This window comes from Lytechinus variegatus, chromosome 10, assembly GCF_018143015.1.
Source record: "Lytechinus variegatus isolate NC3 chromosome 10, Lvar_3.0, whole genome shotgun sequence".
In the NCBI taxonomy this organism is placed as follows: domain Eukaryota; kingdom Metazoa; phylum Echinodermata; class Echinoidea; order Temnopleuroida; family Toxopneustidae; genus Lytechinus; species Lytechinus variegatus.
The window spans coordinates 12,160,481-12,183,593 of record NC_054749.1 but is presented as its reverse complement, the minus strand read 5'-3'; the positions used below and the strand labels follow the sequence as shown (position 1 = coordinate 12,183,593).

The 23,113-nt window shown below is 36.8% G+C and overlaps 1 pseudogene; it reads right to left on the bottom strand.

The window, feature by feature from the left end:
• Positions 1-709: 709 nt before the first annotated feature.
• LOC121423016 lies at positions 710-15,270 on the bottom strand (annotated as a pseudogene).
• Between the last annotated feature and the right edge of the window lie 7,843 nt (positions 15,271-23,113).

Sequence of the window (23,113 nt, the reverse complement as noted above, 5' to 3'; positions counted from 1 at the left end):
GACGACGCCCTACTTATACGAAAGTGACCGGCGCGTGTAATCTGAAGAAAATGGAGAGCGCCATCATATTCGACTACTGCTACTACTTCTACCACTACTTTAAATTCCACCACCACTGTGTTCAAGAATCCTTTAAAGGACAAGTCCACCCCAACAAAAACTTGATTTGAAAAAAAAGAGAAAAATTCAACAAGCATAACACTGAAAATTCCATCAAAATCGGATGTAAAATAAGAAAGTTATGGCATTTTAAAGTTTCGCTTCATTTCACAAAACAGTTATAATTATGCACATCTCAGTCGGTATGCAAATGAGGAACCGATGACATCACTCACTTTCTATTTCTTTTGTATCTTATTATATGAAATATATGAATATTTTTATTTTTTCATCATTGTCATGTGAAATGAAGTTCATTCCTCCCTGAACACGTGGAATTCCATTATTTTAACAATTTGTGCTTCAGGCAAGGAGGTCCTAATCGTCAAATTCGCAAAAAAATGAAATATTGTATAATTCAAACAATAAAGAACAAAAGAAATAGTGAGTGACATCATCGACTCTCTCATGTGGATGTAATTGGCTCGTTCATATAACTATTTTGTTAAAAATAAGCGAAACTTTGAAATGTCATAACTTTCTTATTTTACATCCGATTTTGATGAAATTTTCAGCATTGTGCTTGTCTGATTTTTTTCTATTGATTCAAATCAACATTTTTCTGAGGTGGACTTGACCTTTAAAATTGCCCTTTTTAACGCTTACTTAACAGATTAGATAGCCACTGGCAAAATTTACATTCTGAAATTTTCAGCCCATTCCATGCTTGTAAAGAAGTATGTATAAACAAGCTATAAAATACAAAGACCGGCCCCCGATCAAAATAAATGTTGCTGTAGACTCGGCAAATTTAACAAATAAAACACATTTTGGTATATATTGTTCACACCATAACCTTTCTAGGGCAGATATATTCATGCACTAATATGCGTAATGGATTGGAATAGTAAAATTCAATTTCGTTGATTTACCACAAATAATTTTTCAAATCTTCATAGGGTATTATAAAGGGGATTTACAGAAACTATTAATTATTTTGGAGTTGAGTTAAGCAGGCCCCTATTATCGTGATTATATCAATCGGGTTTCAGCAGTCATCATTGAAATAATTGGCTATTCACAACAAGCTCTAATGAACGTTTAACGACTCTACAAGGCTTGGGTATCTGAGAAGAGCTATTTTGAAGTCTTAATGAAGACCTGATAGCTCCACAGGTGTACTGGAGTTATGACTCCCATGCGACGGCTTGTTGAGATCACTACTCGACCGAGAGCCATTCTTCTCAGGTTCCGAACAACCTGTACAACACAACTCTTTCCATCGCTGTCGCACCACACGCTTCCGTAAACAAGCGAGTACGAAGATCAAGAACCCTTGCAAGGAGTTGAAGATGATGAAGAGGACCTCTGAAATGTCGTCCTGCAAAAGAACCAGGTATCCGGTAGACCAGGTCAACCCCATGAGGACCAGAAACGAGACGCCAGTCTGCGTCCTCTCAATGGACGCTCGACGTTCGGCCTCGCGGTCTTTCCATACTCGTCCGGGGAGCCTGGCGGATTGGCAGAGCCGACAGATGGCGAGGAGGAAGATGATGGTGTTGGTGAGTAGAATGACTCCCATGGGCACCAGGAATCCTCCAATCAAGGCCCACTGTTGCACGTAACAGCTGTTGGAGAGAGAAAAAAAAGCTAGGTCCCGTCTTACAAAAAGTAACGATTGGTCCGATCAACCTCTACCGTATGGAATTCCATGATGCCATAATTTTTTCTACAAGAAATTTAAACAATGTCATTTTGTACACAAAATGGAGGATACTGAATTGTCATGACAACAATGAACGTATGAATAAAAATCATATCTCTTTATATGTTGAAAACATTTGAACAAACATGTATTTTAGATTTTGATTTAGTTGTTGGATTTCCATAGTTGTGGTTGATCCCCTAATCGCAACTCTTTGTAAGACGTTGAGGCTCAGATCCGCCTTCGTGTATGTAAGTTATGATTTGACATGCCTCAGCGGTGTGCGAGGGTGGGCGTTTCGGCCCAATTCCTGCAGTGAATTACCGATTATGTATTAAAAATACACCAATTAGTCAATTATTTTTGTTCATTCAAGTCGTTATCTGAAAATATTTGATTACCATTAAAAGATTCCAAGACCATGACCAGCACACATAACAAATAATAGTAGTCACGGCCAGTGGCGGATCGGGGGGGGGGCATATCCAGCCCTTGCCCCCCCCCCCGCTTTGAGAGCCATAATCAAAATGTGTAATGTAAATATACCTTTCTTTCACAAGTGTGCCCCCCCCCCCTGAAAGGCACAGCATGTATTTTTAATTCAAATATATGTCGTTCATACACAAGTGAGGACCCTTTTTTTTTAGTGAAAACCTTTTTTTTTTGCTTGTCAAATCTTTCCTCTGGAAAATGAATGTGCCCCTCCCCCTTTCGAAAATCCTGGATCCGCCCCTGGTCATGGATAATAGTAGGCTCATTTGAAGGATAGATAAACCATACGCCTTCCATCAATTTGAGCATACACATGATAGACCAACATTAATGTTTTAAGTCAAAGTCTGAGGAAAACATTTTAACAATTTATGGTAAGTTAGTTAAATATAGCCAGCCTTTGAAATCGAAGTTTATGATCTAAGCTCCCACCGACGTTTCAATAGTAATTTTACGTTGCAGAAAGGGAAAGTTCACGCTATAGGCATAATAAAATAGAACTCTGTTCAGCATGAACATAAGTAGGCCTAATGATTTAATTGAACATTTTCCCGCATACTATCTTCTCGCAAGGAGGACGAGGTTGATGTTGCCTCGTTCTGTATGTTATTAGTGAGTTTGCGTTCCGTACCGCACGACAGGCTAGTAAACAGAGAAATGGATTGTCCAATGTCCTTCATGCCAAATAACATCCTAAAAGTCTATGGCCCGTATTCTGAAGTCGGGTTTAACTTAAACTCAGGTTTAAAGTTGTGGTTTAAGTATGGAAAGCCAAAAGTATCAACATTTTTATTAAGTTGTATGTTTCTTATGTTTACTGTGCTCTTTCCTGATTCATCGATAGTGAAGGCAATCGTTTATTTATACTTCCTACACAATTATAAATGATTTGAGAGCCGAATGAGCTGAAGTATGATGTCTCTACTGTTAGTGATTATGTAACAATTGGCTGTCCCTACTTAAACCACAACTTTAAACCTGAGTTTAAGTTAAACCCGACTTCAGAATACGGGCCTTTGTCGTAAACTGGTGAATAGAAACCGCTTTTTCGTTCTTGTTTATAAATTGTGTTCATGGACTCGCACCAGAGTACTACTCAAATTATTTTCAGGATCAAAACAAAACAAATTCGAAAAATACAAGGCAGACCGTCAGACACGATCTTGTTGTTCCAAGGTGTCGTTCTGATTATTGCAAACATTCCTTTTTTACGCCTGTCCGGAACTGTCGAATAGCTTGCCGGTCATCATACGGGAATCGCCATCTTTACATTCATCTAAATATAATCTTAAAAATCGTCTCAGCCCGATTGAAAATTAGGGTTTACACTGGCACTTGCTACTTTAATAAATTCATTATTTAAATGTATAAATAACATTGGAATGATCACTCTAATTTTGCAGTGTTTATTATTGATATCTTCGCAATTCAGATTTTATTGCATTGGTTGCATATGTTATGTTATCTTGAATGTTTTTATCTGTAAATATAATCCGTTTTTTGCATTCTTGTGTATAGGGGCCCCATGGGAGATCAACTGATGTTGAATAAACAATAAACATTTTTTTTGCATTTTTGTCAGCTCCAGAACGTAAGACGAAACTGTTGTTCGATTCCCGAATTTTCGACAAAGATCTCTTAGCTGTTTTTCGTCATTCGACGAGCATTTTCAATAATTCACTGTGTTCTTAAGCCCGTCTTGCGTCGTGGAGAGAGAAACTCTGTTTCTTTTCTGAACAACGCCATCAAAATTATTGTCGCATGCCTGGAAGGAGAATCGACTTCGTTGATCAGTTTTTTTCCCCTCTATCTCTCAACGAATTCGCTTTCTCGGGTACTTTCCCGTCCTGTGTAATAAAGCCCTAATAAGGTAAGTGAATTTTGCCGGGCATGCCAGGGCAGAGGGGGGGGGGGCTGTTTTCTCAACTGATACACCACAGACTGCTCGTGAACATGTGAACATGCCAAGTGAATTAATAATCAGCTTACAAGCGAAGTTTGATCAAAACCTATTTTCAGGTGACACGATCCTACTGGAAGAAAGAGAAGATGGGAGAAGATGTTACATACAATTGTGTTATAAATCAAGTCAATGGAAGCATGCGAGTTAAGAGGCCTTCCCTTTGAAACAGTTTCCATAAGACATCGTATAGGTGCAGACCAAGGACGTAGAAGAGAGATAGACTAATAGAGGGGGGGGGCCAAAATCTTGACAAGAAACAGTGGCAATGATTAAACCCATCGAAAAATCATCTGAAAAGCGACAGAAATTAATAAAGAAAAATTATAATAACTCTACTAATACAGAGGTCCACAATGGGGAGGGATGTGGTATGTAAATGACTTACAAATCTCTTGCTGCGTAGTCACCACGCAGAAGTCCACCCGTTGTTCCAACAATGGCGGCTGGTATGCCTAAGAACAACCGTTATTAAAGATTATCATTTTGATATCTATTCATTGTACTAAAAATATAGATTATATCTCTACATAATTGACCCTATTCAAATAATGATAATAGTGGCTAATTGTATTACGCACAGGCCAACCATCGGTGCTCATGCATGACACTTGAAGATATTACAATGTTCACATGGACGACAGAAACAATTATAATCTTTTCTGCATGCTTTCAAGAATATTCAATGGGCAAATTGATGATGTCACATCCCCACTTGTTCTTTTGTATTTATATGAAATATGCTATATATTTAAGCATCTTGGTTTACAACGTATTAGCAATAATCAGACATCAGAAATGCAAAACAAATTATATTCACGAGTAGTGCAAGTTTTCAATGCCAACAAATTCTTTTTTTATTTTCGGTAGATGACTACCGAAAATTTTGAAAGTTAATAAAGAATTTGTTGGCATTGAAAACTTGCACTACTCATGAATACTATTTGTTTCGCATATCTGATATATATATACATATATAAATATATTTTAATATATAAACATATAATATATACATACATACATATATATATATATATATATATATATATATATACAAATGCCAAAGCTGTTGTACATGTATAGCTTCACACATTTGTATACTTTCTCACATACGTGTACTGTATCGAAGCAATAGCTTTGATCCAGCTGAGGCATGACGGCTTGTCATTGTTCAAAACCCACCTTCACCCGACAAAGGTAATTGGTATAGTGTCGAAAATCTGTCTTTCTGACGGTCAATCGGATCTCGGTCGGCCTAGCCACTAGCCCGTCTCTGTGGTCTAGTGGTTAAGGCACCGGCGTTCAAAGCTGGGGGCCCGGGTTCGATTCCCGGCAGAGACATTTTTTCGGCATAACCAATTTTTCCAAAGGGTAGATAGCTCTGGGGAACCTTGATTTAAAGCTACGTCTACCATTGTTCTCTTCGTCCATTTCTTTACAATATATAAATAAAAGAGTTGCCAAAGCTGTTGTACATGTATAGCTTCACACATTTATATATATATATATATTCATACATTGGTCAGCTCGGTTCCACGCGCTTTGTGATGATCAGCCAGTCGTCTGAAGATCACCAAACGCCCGAAACCCGAGCTGACCAAGGTATGAATATAATTACACATTGCTCTTTTCTGGCATTGAGCACTCTTGGAAACTTCAACCAAACCGATACACAGTGGGTATTCATAAACAAATATCATTAATGAAAGAGGAGCTAATATGTTTTCAGTAAATTAGGACTTGTTTCTTTTGGTAAAAAAAATGGGTTGCAGTTGATTCCGAACTTTGGTCCTATAAGTGAAATACCACGGCAACTCCACCCTCTCTCCCTTCTCTATTGCGATTAAAGTTCCCTTTTCTGACTACGAATGGCATTTCCATGAGATCAATTTGCACAATTATAGGTAAATATGTTATTTCTAGTAATTTGAAAATAAAGCATTTGAAATTTACTTTGACGACTTCCACTATTATATTTACGCACTCTTGGTCTCTTTGTCAAGATTTTCGTTCATTATGGAGTGAACATTTCCGAGAAAAAAATGAAACCACTCACCCCAACCGACCAAGGTGGCCTTGATCATAAACTTTGGTATGTAAGTATTGATAATTCGAACAGTTGTCATGTAGATATGAAACCCTTCGATACCCATCCACGTCAATGAGGACAACGCAAAGAAGTGGGCGAGGCCAGCTACGACACTACACGGAATAATCCCTAACTCGGCAACGCGAGATTCTCGATCAAAGCCAATGATGACGAGGAAAGCAACGTATAGGCCAAGTAGTGTGACGCAGAAACACAAGAGGATGTAGAGATTGACTTTGTTGCGACGCGAGATGAGCGCAGTTTCCTGCAAGTGAGTTCATATTTGAAAAGTAAGAATTTTATACAAAAAACATGTTGCCTCCTGATAATCAAAATTTTGGAAGCCTGACATTTTTTGTAGGCATGGGTTGGAAAATGAAACTGACGAAATTGATACAGAACAAGTGTCCCAGGTAAAAGGTAGGTAAATTTGATCGGGTGATGTAACAGTTAAGGCCACGGCACAACTAATGATTGGTCTGCGACCCGATTTTGGAATTAAACGTAATAAAATATTGATCTAATATTGAGATATTATCGTAGTATTACAATTATTACTACTGAAAGATGCGACTATGCTTCCATTCTTATTAAAATAAAAATGATGCCATAGCAATCATACGATTGACTACGATTTGAAATAAATTGTGCCTTTACTACAAATAAAATGCTCGCAATCGTCAAAAATGTTATATTAGAATTCTTACAGCTAGATTGACATGATTGAAATGTAAAAAAAAATCATTCATATAGCCAAATTTGATTTGTTCCCAAATCTGATCGTGGACCATTCTTAAGGTGTACGCTGTCCTTATAAGACCATCCTCGGCAAGGGTAGCCCTGCTAATAAAGCCGGGGTAATAGTACGCAGCACTTACAAATTAATTTATTTACAAGTTAAATTGCATTCAACACGATGTGAAAGTTGCATAACATTTTTTTTTTCTATCGCTCAAAATAATTCGCTGCGCTGAAACATTCTCTTTTCCTAGTCCTCAAAAAACATTTGAAATTGCCAACTTGTCTAAAGTAGATATGAAGTAACATCTAAATACACTCGCTGAATAGGTTTGATGTCTGTCCATGATAGAACAGATAAAATAACATCATTTGTCGTACTTACTTGAGCAAGGAAAGGTATGTGAAGATAGTGATGATGAGGCTGATGATAGATATTCCACACCCAATAATGCTCAGCCATCGAAATACCTTGTTTGGCCGTCCGTCGGGGTAAAGGTCCTTCAAAGGTTTACGAAGAAAATAAGATGAAATTAGATTCAATCGTTTCCTCCGCAATATATGTGTACATGTATTTTTTAAGCATTTTGAAAAGCGTTTTGGAAAGGTTTATTGCAATTCGGAAGAACAGGAAGAACGAAAGCAGGTGACTGGGCATGCACTGCCTAGTAGTGGTTATCCAGTATTCTGTATATTCTTATAGATATATCATTTTTAGTATTTGTTCAACTGTTCTGAATTAAATGTACATTGGAGTGACCAATGGAGACATCATTTAAAAAAAATGATTTTATATGATAGTGATTAATTGCTACATTTCTGCGTTTTTTCTTCATCTGTTTTATCTTCCCCAATGTTAATCAATTTGAAGATTCCCTCACAGAGAGAGAGAGAGAAAGCACAGAACTGGGAAAAGCATCATTGTTTTCATATTCAAAAATCGTAGTTTCTTGTAATATATATATATATATCTGAAGTAAAAATTTATCAACGTGTTTGATATGCAAATTCATCTGTGTATACCTTTATGTATGATTAATGTGCCTCACTCTTTATAATCTTATTATAATAACAAGATAGAATAATTAAATTCCCCATCTCGTTAAGTTTATGGCACTTTAAAGTTTCCGTATGATCAGGATGATGATTTCGAAAAGAAACACGCATGCTACATAGGGGAGGGTCCACAAGGCCGACTTTCTCATATCATTTTCTCTCAAGTTGCGTGTCTGCATCATTAGAAGACTTCCGGGTTAGCCCATCCTTCGATGTACACGAAATATAACTTAGATAATTTGACTATTAACTACGGTTAATAATATAAGAAAAAGTTATGAGAACAGTCGGCTTCGTGGGAATAACCCCTCCATACTCACGACAATGACTGCGAAGCTGGTCAGATGATCACATGCGCAAGTCACACTGTTGGTATCGGTCACATCTACGTTATCTGGAACAGTGACCTGTGTAAACGATGTATCTGGACCAACGCTGACTAGGGTGCATCCCCGAGTCGACCAGTTCCCGGTTCCAGTGTCCCAGAACGTACAGACTGGGTCGTAGTTTTCACCCTATGAATTAAATGTGATGATTAAAAAAGGATTATTATGCTGATACTCCTAATCAATATTTTATTTTAGCAGCACTATGTCTGGAACAGAAAATATTACAAACCCCAACTACATCATCAAACACACCTACAGGCACCCACCCACACCCATACATACAGATTTGCAAGCCCGTATACAATTCGTCTAAAAGTCCCCCGTCTCTTGGCCAAAGTATTATTTGATGGAAGAGAAAGGGAAAGAAAGATATCTTTTCAAGTTATTTTATTAAGTTAAGTTTTATAAACTTTAAGTTATTTTTCAATCATGTATTAATGTGAAAACAAAACTTGTGTTCATTTTTTCGCATTTCCTTAATCATGATTTGCTGGAAATAATCATGCTGTCGATTATTTCAATAGTATAAAGAAAATTTGAAGTCTTTGGCTGTTTAAAACAAATTGACTAAAAACCATTAGGTAAAGAATAAAACGGAAAAAATAATAAATAGAAAAATAGAAAAATAACAGATAGTTTACTGATCCTAGTCAGTAACAAAATCCTGAATCAACTTTTGCATAAACTGAAGTGTTAAAATTACCATGATATTGGAGAATGTAAAATTGACGCTTTGCGACAAGCCCTCAACTTTTTGTCCTCCCACGATAACAGCCACGACCGGTGTGTTCACGGTCCTGATGAAAATTCCGTTATTTTCATTCAATCTCTGGATGTACTTGGAAGGGTAAAGGACATCGCTGGTATAAACCATGTATATAATTCTAGGAGATTCAATCATCGATGCGATGTCATCTTCAAGCGGTAGACGCAATGCCTCTGCAGGAACAACGGTTTGTACAAGTGTTGCTGTGGTTGGTCTTATAGAACTAGAATCTATCGCAGTTATGGATGTGTTTGTCTCAGAGAATTCGGTGATGTCAAGGCCCGACATTCTGATCACGACGCCATTCGATGCATCTGAACTGGAAATTGTTTGAACCTGAAATTCGATATTGATTAATTTAATTTTATATAGGAACACTACATTTTACAAGGGCTATCTTATTTTTTTTCTCAATACTAATTAAGTCATGGAAATCAAATGTAGATTAAGTAATGTGTTCTTTATTGATACAAAAATCTGCCCATTTTGATTAGGTATCACTTTCACTTTCAAAGGTTTTCACGTTGATCCAATGGAAAAGAAGGATGTAGAATATTGAAGTAGCATTTCTTGTAATAAGCATCTTCAAAATTGCAAGTTTGATATGACTTAATGAAACAGCATGAAAAACCCCTCAGATTATTTTTTTCTCTAACTCACCCCCCCCCAAAAAAAAAAATGAAAACATCATCACGGTGCCAAAATTTATAACCTCCCACTTACTTGATTACACGTATGTCAAGATCAAGATAAAAGGTCTTTTATCAGAAACTACCTTCAAATCAGGAATCAATATTTACCCCCAAAAGGTCGACCTTCAAGCTTATCAAATTCAAAAAGTAAGATACCTTTGCAGCAATGTTGGCGAACCTTTCATCATAAGCCGTAGTAGAATTAAGTTCGATGTTACCAACTTGTCTCTCAAGACTTTGAACCAATCGAAAGAGTGACACATTTTGTTCTTGAGCAGTAAACAATTCTTCCTCATCGATATTCATTACATTGTTGACTACGAGAACAGAAGATGTAGTCACCTGAAAGTAATTCATAAAAAAGGATTTATCATGACGATATGTTTCATTAACCACTAGCGTTAATTTCTATTTCGTTAATTAAGCAGGGGGCTTAATTGTGTAAAAAATAATAATGATAGTAATAATGATAATTGTACATTCATATTGCGTAACTTCTATATGTATAAATACACAACTGTGCATTACAAAATGTATTATTATTATTATCATCATCATCATCATTACCCAGTTTTAACCGTGCTGCCTACATGCGCTCTGGCATTCGAGGAAGTTTTTCCCACCGGGTACCCATTCACCTAACCTTGGTTGAGTGCAGTACAATGTGGGTAATTTTTTGCTGAAGAAAAAACACGCCATGGCCGTGAATAGAACCCACGTCCGTCAGATTGAAAGATGAGAGTCATAATCACTAGACCACGACGCCCCCATAACTAAAATAGTTGTGATGTAAATATGTATATCAACATCAGTAACCCAGTACCAAATGACTTCTAAACACAATGTGGCTTTGATATATCTCCCATTGTTTTTCAGAATACCGAGGATTCGACAACAAATTGGTTCAAGAGTTCAAACATTTGGCTATGGTAAGTCCCGGGCGACCTGAGAAGAGGAGGGGGGCATCCGCCCCCCCCCCCCCTCCGGAAAATGATGTCAAGTAGTGAATAAAAAAAAAGTCAAAAGAGAGAGAGAAAAAAGAAGGAAAGGAAGAAAGAACATAAATATATACCCCTGTAATTGAACTGGCTAAAAGAATCGTCTTGCCCCCCCCCCCCCCAGCGTACCGTACCCGGGGTTACTTAATAAAAATGTCTGACACGTAATATGTGCCGCGGTCGAGACCCCCATTTCAGGTCCGTCACCAGCTTTTTCTAGGGGGGGGGGTGCTTTTTATGAAAAAAACAACACAAAAACACAAAAAACAACGTATTAACTCAATTTCATGCAGTTATATAGCCCGCCGGCCAGAATGGATATAGAAAGTACATACTGGTCAACATGCCTATTGTTCCTCAATGCAGTTTCGGTGTATCCCTACCCCCCCCCTCCGGTTTTTTTTTTTGGTTCTGAAGGGGGGTGCGTTCGCACCCCCCCCCCCCTGGCGACGGCCCTGCATTTTCAACATAAATTTTCCTTCTAGAGCAAAATCAATTTGGAAAGCAGTAGAAATTCCTGTTTCTCCGGTTCGGGAGACCCTCAAGTTTGTGGTTCCTCGCCTTGCTTCATGTAAAAAAAAAATTAAAGCTTGACTCATAAAAACCAATACGAGAAAATAAAGTGTTGTTCGTGTTACATTTAAAAATCAATATATCAGTGGTTTGGTGTCGATCCTTGTTAGTATAACTGTACAATATGTTCAAAAATGTGTGTTTATGTGCATCCTGGACCTTTTACAAGTATGGGTGTGAGGGTGTGTTCGTGTATTTTTCCATTACCGAGTGTGTTTATTATGGTGACACAAATACTGTGAAAATTAGTTCCGGAGACTCCCATTTTCTGATATGGACAGTTCCAGACAGAACAATGCATTTTTATCAATTGTTGCTGCTAGGGTAGTTCCGAAGACCCCCATTTAAGACCAAGCTTTAATTCCAGAGTCCCCTATTTTGAGTTTGATGTCAATGTTATTATTCGAGTAGCCCTCCGGAGAACCACGCTTCCCTAATCAAAATATCTTGATACCAACACTGGGTAAATCTTCTGTGCGAAGTAGTAAACCTCTCCTCTAGGCAAGGGCTATCACTCTCTGAATATTTTATTCCTCTAAATAACAGTGGCGGATCCAGAGGGGGCGCCCCGGGCGCGCGCCCCCCCCCCCCCCTATTTTCGCCGGATTTTTTTTTTTTTTTTTTTATGGTTATATTTACTGGATTGGTACAATGTAGTCAATTTCAAGGGCTAGATCTAGTCAAAACTATATTTTAACTTACGCTCATGGCCTTTGTGTTCGCACAAATGCACCTCTGTCATACTGTATTGCAATATGTAAATTCCGGAATTCCAGGGCGCGCAAGTCGATTGGTTGGAAAGTTGCACCACTTGTAATCGGGATATGCAGTGCAGTGACCAGTGTGAAGATGTTGGATTGGATATCATTTTTTCCCGAAATTTTGTGTTTTTTGTAACATGCGTTTGTCCGTCTTTATGGCAAATACATGTAAATTGTAAGTAACAGATCGCGAGAGAAAGTGTCAACGATGCGAATGATAATGTCTATCCCAGAGATTATTCTTCACTCAAAGATGAAGCCCTATATCGGGCGCCACGTGCGCAGCATTATCATTCTGCCTTGGTCATGTACGTTTTCACTGAAATGTATAGGTCAGACATATTTGTATTTAATGTAAACTAACTTTTACACTTTCTGGTAGATTCAGAGGCATATTATCCAGGGCGCCCCAACTAAGTTTCGCCGAAGCAATCATTCCAACGAATTATCAAGGACAGTGGCGTAACTACGAGGGGCATGGGGGGCACATGCCCCCCCCCATCGGCTGGCCAAAAAAAAAACGGGGAAAAGAAGAAAACGAGGGAAAAGGGAAGAGAAAAGTAGTGGGGGAAAGAAGAAATTGTTGTTGATCATAGTGTTAACATAAGAAGCATTTTTTCACAACTTCATGAAACATTATTTGCTCAATTGTGTCTTCATTGTTCCTGGCGCTCGCATAGACTTTTTAACGAGATACCTGCTGTACTAAAGCCTCCCGTTTTCAAATCAACATACAACAAAATAATATATTTCCTCGCAATTAGAGCTATTATTGTTATAAGTAGGGATATATTCTTCTTTTTCATGACTACTGAAAGTTATTTTAAGGTCTTAATATAAAACATTTCCTGTCCGTGCTAACGTTCGCATTAGTGGATTGGTGAGATTTCTGCTCTTCATGAACTCCTAAAATCAGTCCTTAAAATGTCAATTTTTCTGATCTGAATATAAAAAAATTTAGCTCGCGCTTCGCGCTCGCATCATTTGGTTAGTGAAATACGTGAGGTCTTAGTGAATTCCTACAAACAGGCCTTGGAATGCCCCTCTTTATTTCTGAATTTCCTATATTTTCAGCTCGCGCTTCGCGCTCGCAGTATTTCATTAGTGAGATGCGTATAATAATCATGATTACGACTTCAAAAAGTGATCCATGTGTTAAGATGTAATTCTAACAAAATCAGCAAGCGCTTGGCACTCGCATTAGATGACTATGGTGAGATATGTATACTCTGACTTAATGGATTCGTAACTATAGTCCTTAAAATATCCATGTTTGTGGTCAATATATACAAAAATTTCAGCTCGCGCTTCGCGCTCGCATCATTTGGTTAGTCAAATACGTAGGGTCTTAGAGTATTTCTACAAACAACCCTTACAATGCCCCTCTTCAGGTCTATATTTCATAAATTTTCAGCTCGCGCTTTTGCGCTTGCAGTATTTGATTAGTAAGATGCGTATGATAATCATGATTACATGACTACAAAAGGTGCTTCATGACTGTGTTTAGATGTAATTCTAACAAAATCAGCAAAGGATGGCAATAGCATTAGATGACTATGGTGAGATATTTATACTCTTAATGGATTCTAAAATATAATCCTTAAAATTTCCTTGTTTAGGGTCAGTATATACAAAAATTTTACCTCGCGCTTCGCGCTCGCATTGTTTGTTTAGCGAGACAGTAAAGTATCATGATTACAAAACAATTTGCTTATAATGTCAATTTTTAGCCCTCAATATCAAATATTTTCAGCTCGCGCTTCGCGCTCGCATTATTTAATCAGTGAGATACATATCCGTTTGATGGCACTGCATGTCCTTAAAATATCTCTATTAGGTCAGTTTACTTGACAACTGAGCGCGCTTCGCGCGCTCCCTAAGTGACCCGACATTTTTACTGGTGCCCCCCCAATGCCGTGACCCACGGTACGCCACTGATCGAGGAGCAAAATTGTATATTCTCAATCACCAGTCGACCCCACTCCGCGTTTGCTGTGTATAGGCAGCTATATGTTAGCGTAAGGAGCGAAGATTTTATGTGACAGGGGGGTGGGGGTTGGGGGGAGAAAAAAATACTTTCGTGCTGGGGAAAAATGTCCCGAGGACACATTGTGTATTGTTCAAAAGTAGAAATTTAGACATTAACCCCCCCCCCCTTACCCCATTTTTAATGTTTGATAATCTATAGGTTTGCTGATTACAATATATCTTTAAAAAAAATTGCCAGCAAAATCGAAAAAAAAATTGTTTTAAAAATCTAGGGAGGGACGACCTCTGGGAAAAGGTTGATTACCAGAAGATGATGTCGTTTTTTTTCTGTAGTTTGTAACAATTTACTGTGCATTTTGGGGAAAAAAGAACCAAATTTTATGCATGTTGCCATACGACTAAACAATTCTCGTTTGAAACACACAATGTAAATACACAAATGACAATAAACAGAATGGATTATTCGGAACTTATCGATTACAAGTGTCAGTTTCGTATCATTTAAATTTGACGTTTCAATCACACGATGCAAGCAAGTGAAGAGCCTTTGCCAAATGTATGTTTTGAATGACCGCTTATACGGTGTGTGACTGGAAACCAGCTCCTAATTGAGTCAGTATGTGTCTTTTATTCATGAAGTTACAGTGATTTAAGTGTGCATTTTTCTTCTAAAGGTGCTCTCAAAATACGACTATTGGACATGATTTTTTGAAAAAGTCCTTGCCGTGGGAGGGGGTATCCCCCCTTCCACACCCTCCCCCCGCTCGGCCGCTTCGCTCCCTCGCCGCTGGCGCCCCCCCCCCTATTTCAAAATCCTGGATCCGCCCCTGAAATATGAGCACTCACATTATAGTTACTCGAGTTCCACCAGGCAATACTCTCCATAATGTCAGCAACAAGATTTACCTCAAGGGCTGTGAAGTCCTCTGAATGCATAGTGATGATGGCCACCCTGTAGGCACTCTCTTCGAGGTTGTCTTCTGTGATTCCTTCCTATTTAGCGGTAATGGCAGGAAATGGCATGAGTTAAACATTGTGGCCATTGTCGAGAATTTTCCATTTCATCTTCATGAATAAAATACCCCGAGTCAAATATATGCTATGTTCAGGCATGCCATGGGGGGCATGGACATATTTGTAATAAATCCATGGCTCAGAACAGTATTGTGCTGATCAGTCTTTGCTTAAAGGGGTGGTACAGGCTGAAAACATTTTATCTCAGTAAATATAGTAAAATTCACAGAGCAAAATGCTGAAAATTTGAACTAAATAAGATAACAAATAAAGTTATTGAATTTTAAAGATTTGCATTATTCCGGCGAAACAGTTCTAGGTATGTCTTTATGAATATTCATTAGGTGGGCTGATGATGTCATATCCCCACTTGTTCTTTTGTATTTTATTATATGAAATTCGGTTTATTCAAAAATTTGCTACCAAAAACTAAATAATTGGATTGACAACTGATTAAGTGCATTAGATATTTATTGCCGCAACTTATTTCATCATCATAAATGGAATCACATCTTTTACACATGTTTGAAAAAAATGAAACATTCATGATTTCATGTAATAACATAAGAAAAAACCAACATGGGGATGTGACATCATCAGCCCACCTAATGAATATTAATGACGATGTGCATATACATGTACCTGTTTTCACAAAATATTAATAAACTTTAAAATTCGATAACTTCGTTATTTGTTATCCGATTTTTATGAAAATTTCAGCATTTTGCTCTGTGAATTTAACTCTATTTATGTAGTCGATAATGCACGATTCACACTTTTAAGGTAATCAAATTCAACAGTGTGACGATGATTTCACACTGTGTTCCAACGTTCTTTCTAACAGGGATAAACGATTGACTGATTTCAAATCCATGATTGCAACGATATTATGCGCACCTACCTCGAGTATTTCTTCTAAAAGTTCCAGTGCCCCACGGAATCCTCTGCAGTTTACTTCAATGGTCCAGGAGTAGCCAAACGCCTCTTCGTTACAATAACCAGTCAGGATAGGCTCTCCAACTTTAAACGAAGAGAGAAAAAAACGAAAAATCAATTAAATGTAAAAGGCTCCGTCAACTTATATCTTAAAGGATGAATTTCATCAAATGTCATCAGAAAGACCATAAGGTGTGAGAAACCCATATATTTTATCGCAAAAAATTAAATAATAAATAAAAAAATAAAAATAAGCGAAACCTTTGTGTCACAACTTTCTTATTTTAAATCCGATTTTGATGAAATTCTCAGCATAGAGCTAGTTTTATTTTTTCTATTTATTCAAATCAACATTTTATTGGGGTGGATTTGACCTTTAAATAATTAATGCTGATTAAATGATTTATTTGATAATTTGTTAATTTACGTGCACAAACTTCTGGGCTTTATGATACATTTCCACTTATCTGACAATGAATTTAATCTATGAATGTAAATATTCTTTATTTACCTAATCTTAATAAAAGTTATAACAATTTTTTGGGGATGTTCTTTTAGATTAGTAACGATTCACAAAATCGGGAAAATAAACTAAATATTACATTCCACCATGAGAAATCGAAACTATTTTTATCACCGACCATTTTCTAAATCATATCACTTGTCATCTATTTTATCAAACATGCATTATTTTCATTCCAATTCGTATATATCTTTATTTACCTTGTGTCGTATTAAACGGACATGCAGTACTTGAATTCATTACTGATCCACCAATTGATCCATCCAGAGTAGCCTCTCCGTAGACCGTGTCTTGAGATGTCATATTGCAAAATGCACCTGAATTATCGATAAAATCAACTTTAATTTTTAAACAGTCATCTTTCAGATAAATCACCGAATTGCATTTCACTTGATTTAAATTCATCAGAGATCCCCAAATCGTCAATATTCTGTCGATGATACACTGCGGAGAGAAGAATGGATATTACATCTTCTTTCTTTTTAATCTTGACGCTTTTGCTGATCTTAAAACATTGGTTATTCAAAAAGCATATAAAGTCTTATAGAAACGGAAACTTTTCTTCAATGGCTTCGAGACCAAACGAATAGTATCCCATAATTAGTAACCATCTGGAATAAAATTATTGGAAATGGTTTTTTGACTGATTTGAGTAGGTATGGGTGTCAACATTTACCAAAAAAAATTTAGGAAGAATACGGGTTGGGGAAAGTGCTTTTTTTCAAGGTCAAAGGTCAATGACCTTTTTAAATATACTGTATCATGGTATCTCCCAGATAAAATACTACAAGTTGGTGATCATGGTGTCAAAATGCACAGATTCTTACAAGAAGATCAAATAAAATCAAATCAAGTACCTACAATGCTCATTCACCGATGAAATTCAAGGTCAAAGCCTTTCAAAGGTCAATGACCTTTTTTACACTATATACCATATACGGTATAGTGGTATCTCTGAAATGAAAAGGCACAGGTTGGTGATCTTGGTGTCAAAATGCAGAGGTTCTTACAGGAAGATCAAATAAAATAAAATTAATTCCCCAGAATGTACATTAACCAAAACATTCAAGGTCAAAGCCTTTCAAAGGTCATCGACCTTTTTAAAAATATATACCATATACGGTATAATGGTATATCTGAGATGAAAAGGCACAGGTTGGTGATCTTGGTGTCAAAATGCACAGATTTTTACACGAAGATCAAATCAAGTACCCACAATGTTTATTCACCAATGAAATCCAAGACCAAAGCATTTCAAAGGTCAATGACCCTTTTACATTATATACCATATACGGTACAATGGTATCTCTGAGATGAAAAGGCGCAGGTTGGTGATCTTGGTGTCAAAAATTCACAGATTCTTACAAGAAGATCAAATAAAATCAAATAAGGTACCTACAATGCTCATTTACCAATGAAATTCAATGTCAAAGCCTTTCAAAGGTCAATGACCTTTTTACATTATATACGGTATAATGGTATCTCTGAGATGAAAAGTCGCAGGTTGGTGATTTGGTGTAAAAAAAGCAATTTTTGCAAGAAGATGAAAAGGCACAAAATAATCAAGAGTCCAGTGTCAAAGGTCAAAAGTTAATAAATATTTATACATCCATGCATGATTCCCCCCCCCAAAAAAAAAAGATAGTAATTCATAAATATTATATTCACTTTTTATTTGTGAATTAAAGATAGAAAGATACTTGTAATGAAAACTTGGATGTTTAATAATTTCACTCTGAAATAAGGATAAATAATGGCGGCCATGGAAAATATATTTAAGGGTTAGAAATCAATCAACTATATCAATAACGTCAGGGAATTTAATTAAATAGGTCGATAACTTGATAACTTCATTGTATATAGTGATTCTTATGGGAAAAAGACTGACTTGCATGCATAGGCGGCGGAAGCGGGGGGGACATGTCCCCCCCTAAATTTGAGGAGGGGGACGGTCCCCCCCCCCTAAATTTGTTGTTACCTTTTTTTTTTTTTTTGCTTGTCAGTTTATTTTCCTACGTCCCCCCTAAAATTTTTGGGTTGAGAACCTTTTTTTTTTTGCTTGTCAAAATTTTTTTGGTTGTCCCCTCCTAAAATTTTTGGCTTCCGCCGCCAATGCCTGCATGGAAAATGAACACAAATTTAATAGTTGATTCCTTGACCAATGATGACGTCAAAATACAAGTTCGAGGTGAAATCGATATCAAATAGCACTTTTTAATATATATTGTAGTAATGTATTGCCAAAAGTATAAAAAAAATCATGTATGATATGATCTAAAATGGTGAATTTGTCTAAAGTAGCAGCATTTACATATGCATTTTATAAATCTAAATCAAGGTACTAATTTTTCTGTAGCAATAGGTCACTAACCTCAATTGCTACAATCAATACTATACTATCAAAACTATAACTTAATCTGTAAATGGAAAGGATAGGCCTAACCCTAATGGCATGCATCATCTAAGAACATTTTCATATAGCCAGGGGCAATGATGAAGAATTAAAATAAGGCAATCATTATAGCTGCAGCTTTTGTCATAGTAAATTAAGTTAAGTGTCTCAACTTCAGCAAAGAGTAATTAAACTTTTGAAAACCTTCTGACATTTTCAGGACTTTGATATACCTGGTCCATTCAATGAAAGCCTAATAACGTTCTGTCAAGGGATATCAGACCAGGGTCTATATTATTACTGATATGTTGCATAGCTTCATTCTCAAGAACTGGACGTGGTGCTGTAGGAGTTTTGTTAGGTCAATGGATGTGTACTTTATTATCTCCTTTTGAATTTCATTATCATATCATATGCCTAATTTGTGCATAACACTCAGTTATTCTGGACCAAATAATGATCCTTGTACAAACTTATACCTAGTAGAATCAGCATCATGGGTAACGTACGGCAGAGAGCAGATATGAAGTTTTGTCCTGCAATATTAGCATCTCAAGAGATTCTGGCAGCTCGCAATGAGAGGTAATTAATAATAATACGGGAATTCTTCTTTGTTGAAGTTGATATACATGCAGCTCTAATGATGGCCTTCACTTCATCATCATCCCTCTGCTGTTTGGAAATGCTCTCAGATGATGCTAGCTGTGACATGAGAGTTAGACCTATCCCACCCATTTTCAGAAGATTATTGTACAAATCTTTGCATTTTGGCACCAAGATCACTAACCTGCGGTTATTATTATCTAATGTCAAAAAGGACACTGACCTTTGTCTTTGAATTTTAAGGGTGTATGTGCATTGTCGATACGTAATTTCATTTCATTTGATCTTCCTGTAAGAATCTGTGTATTCTGACACCAAGAACACCAACCTGCGCCGTTTTATCTTCAAGATACCAGTATATAATATGGTATATAATGTATAAAAAGTCATTGACCTTTGGCCTTAAATTTTATGGGTGAATATGCATTCTATGTCCTTAATTTTATTTTATTTGATCTTCTGATCAGAATCTGTGCATTTTGACACCATGATCACCAACTTGTGCCTTTTCATCTCAGAGATACCATTATACAGTATGATATATATAATGTAAAAAGGTCATTGACCTTTTGAAAGCTTTGACCTTGAATTTTATTGATGAATATCCATTCTAGGTACTCACATTCATTCTATTTTACCTTCTTGTAAGAATCTGTACATTTTGACACCATGATCACAAGCCTGTACCTTATCATATCAGAGATACCATTATACAGTATGGTATATAATGTAAAAAAAGGTCATTGACCTTTGACCGGCTTTGACCTTGAATTTCATCGGTGAATGTGCATGCTAGGTACTTAATTTTATTTTATTTGATATTCTGGTAAAAATTTGTGCATTTTGACACCATTATCACCAACCTGCGCCTTTCCATCTCAGAGATATCATTATACGGTATATATGAAAAGTTCATTGACCTTTGACCTTGAAAAAAAACACTTTCCCCAACCCGTATTCCTCCTAACTTTTTTTTGGTAAATGTTGACACCCATACCTACTCAAATCAGTGAAAACCATTTCCAATAATTTTATTCCAGATTGGCTATTTTGAGGTCTAATTTAGGGATACTAGAACGATTCAATTGTTTTACATTTACATATCAGCTTCAAAATCTCCTTAAACTTTCGGCACCGACGAAATTATCATAAGGCCAAAATCAGGACCGTGTTTTTTTTTTTTTTTTACTATTGCCGGTTCCTCGTAAGCTCAGCGGCACCATCAAAGTTTTACCTAGGATATCAGACGACACTTAACTATATCAAAAGATAGGACTTGGGATATGAAACTACATTCCAAAACACAATACATCAAATTGCGATTGAAAAAAAACCATTAATACAAGGTTTAGTCGACATCCAGAAACTGCTCATATTATACATAGCTCCTACAATTATAGCCGTAAGACAACGTCACATCAAGGAAGCAAAGCCAGATTGGTGTATCGCGGTAACTGGGAAGTGTCACATGAAGTTTTAACCAGCGTATGTCGACGTACATATTTTAAGCCATTTTGCCATAAAATCATACCCCTTGGTGTCAGGGAAGAAATTTAAAACATCTAATTATAAACATTTTTGTGCATGTGCTGTAAATATTTCAATCCCGGTAACGATACATGTATGTACATATGTTAGGGATATTCATTACATCCTAGTCAGGTGGATGTCATATCTTATACAAGTGGTAGAAAATCAGTTTTTTATTATTTCAGTTGTGCAGATGCCGCACATTGAGGTCTATCTTATTTTTATGCACTCATCTGTAATTAACATTTTTAGGAGTGCTTTCCTATTTACGATAGGGTGTATTAGGAGGTTGATTTTAGTTTATCAGGGAGAACCACCTTAAGCCAAGATAGGCCATAGGTCTCCAGTTTAGGAAGTAAAAGTTAACTGAGGGAATCCACTTCGGTGACAAGACTACAAGCCCAGCTGCCGGCCGGTTCTCCATCGACATGATCTCGTCCGTAATCGTCAAAGTCTGATCTGAGGGGCATATAGTCATCTGCGGAGGTCAAGGGACCGGCTACGAAGGGCCAAGTGGAGCAACGCCAGCTGCGGAGGCCAGGGATTGACTGCCAGAGGCCGAGTGTGGCGTGTCACACTCAAGACAGACGATGATTCTACCTTATTTTGCCCAAGTAATTTGTGACCATTTCAATATCCGTATATATCATATACATGTATGTTTATGTACAACCTTTGTGGAACAAACCCAAATAAAAGGAATGTTTGAAGAAACTATATAAGGTTTTATTTAACTTTATAGAGCTTGTTTATATATCTCTTATTTGGTATCTCGAGCAGCAGTAAATAATTTTTAAAAAGTCACTCCACGTGACACATGGTTAGAATTTTCTTTCTTATTTGCAAAAAAAACGAAAGGGTTAATTATTTGTTTCCTGCAAAAGTAGTATAAACTGCCTTATACAGTGCGTATCAAAAAAAGTTTACACTTTGAAAAAGTCCTGGGAATTAAAAAAATACACAATACGTGGGTAATTTTTTCACATATAATCTTGGGTTTGGGTCTCATCTATCCAATGAAAGTAAAAGTTTTGTCAGAATGTTACACTTGAGCGAGCACTGTCCGTTTCTGTAAAGCTCGTAAAAATCTGTTTGCGCAGAAATGCTCGTTTTCATGCTGTGTCAAGTTGAAAGGACGAAATCAAACTGACACTACGAAAGATTTATCATACATTTCACTTGCACTTTTAGTCAATTGGAATAAAACGGATACATTCAAGCATTTTGTGACAATTTTGCCACCCAAATTGAAATTTCAACATTCAATAAGCACAACCTTTACCCTATTTGTGCCAGCTGGATCTGAGGACATAACTGAATCTGAACAAAAGTTTATATTAGACATCTCCAGCATTTTTTCACTAAGTTTTTATAATTGAAAGTTGGTTTACATTTCATTTTGTATTTAATACTTGTTTCTCCACACTTTTCCCAAGCTGAGCAATGACTAACAAAATGAAAATCAAGCTTAAGCCATTCCATGTAAATCACAGCTCAGTGTAAAGCAAATATCGTCGTGATGGCTTCGGTGTGTGGGGGATTGGGGTGGGGCAAAATGAACTCTTCGAAGTGTTTTGGGCAAGGAAACAAGTCAAACAATGTAGAAGATATCTTCAAATCAATTTTACTAACTAAATTCCATGTGTTCTTCACGATTAAGGTCTACTTTTATTTGCATAACTATTTCAAATTTCTGCGCAAATCATTTTTCACTAACTTTTCAAAAGTAAGTGGTGCTCACTCAAGCGGAAATATTTTTCGACAGTTATATCATTTGCTTTAATGGACCTGTACCAATGTTAAAATGT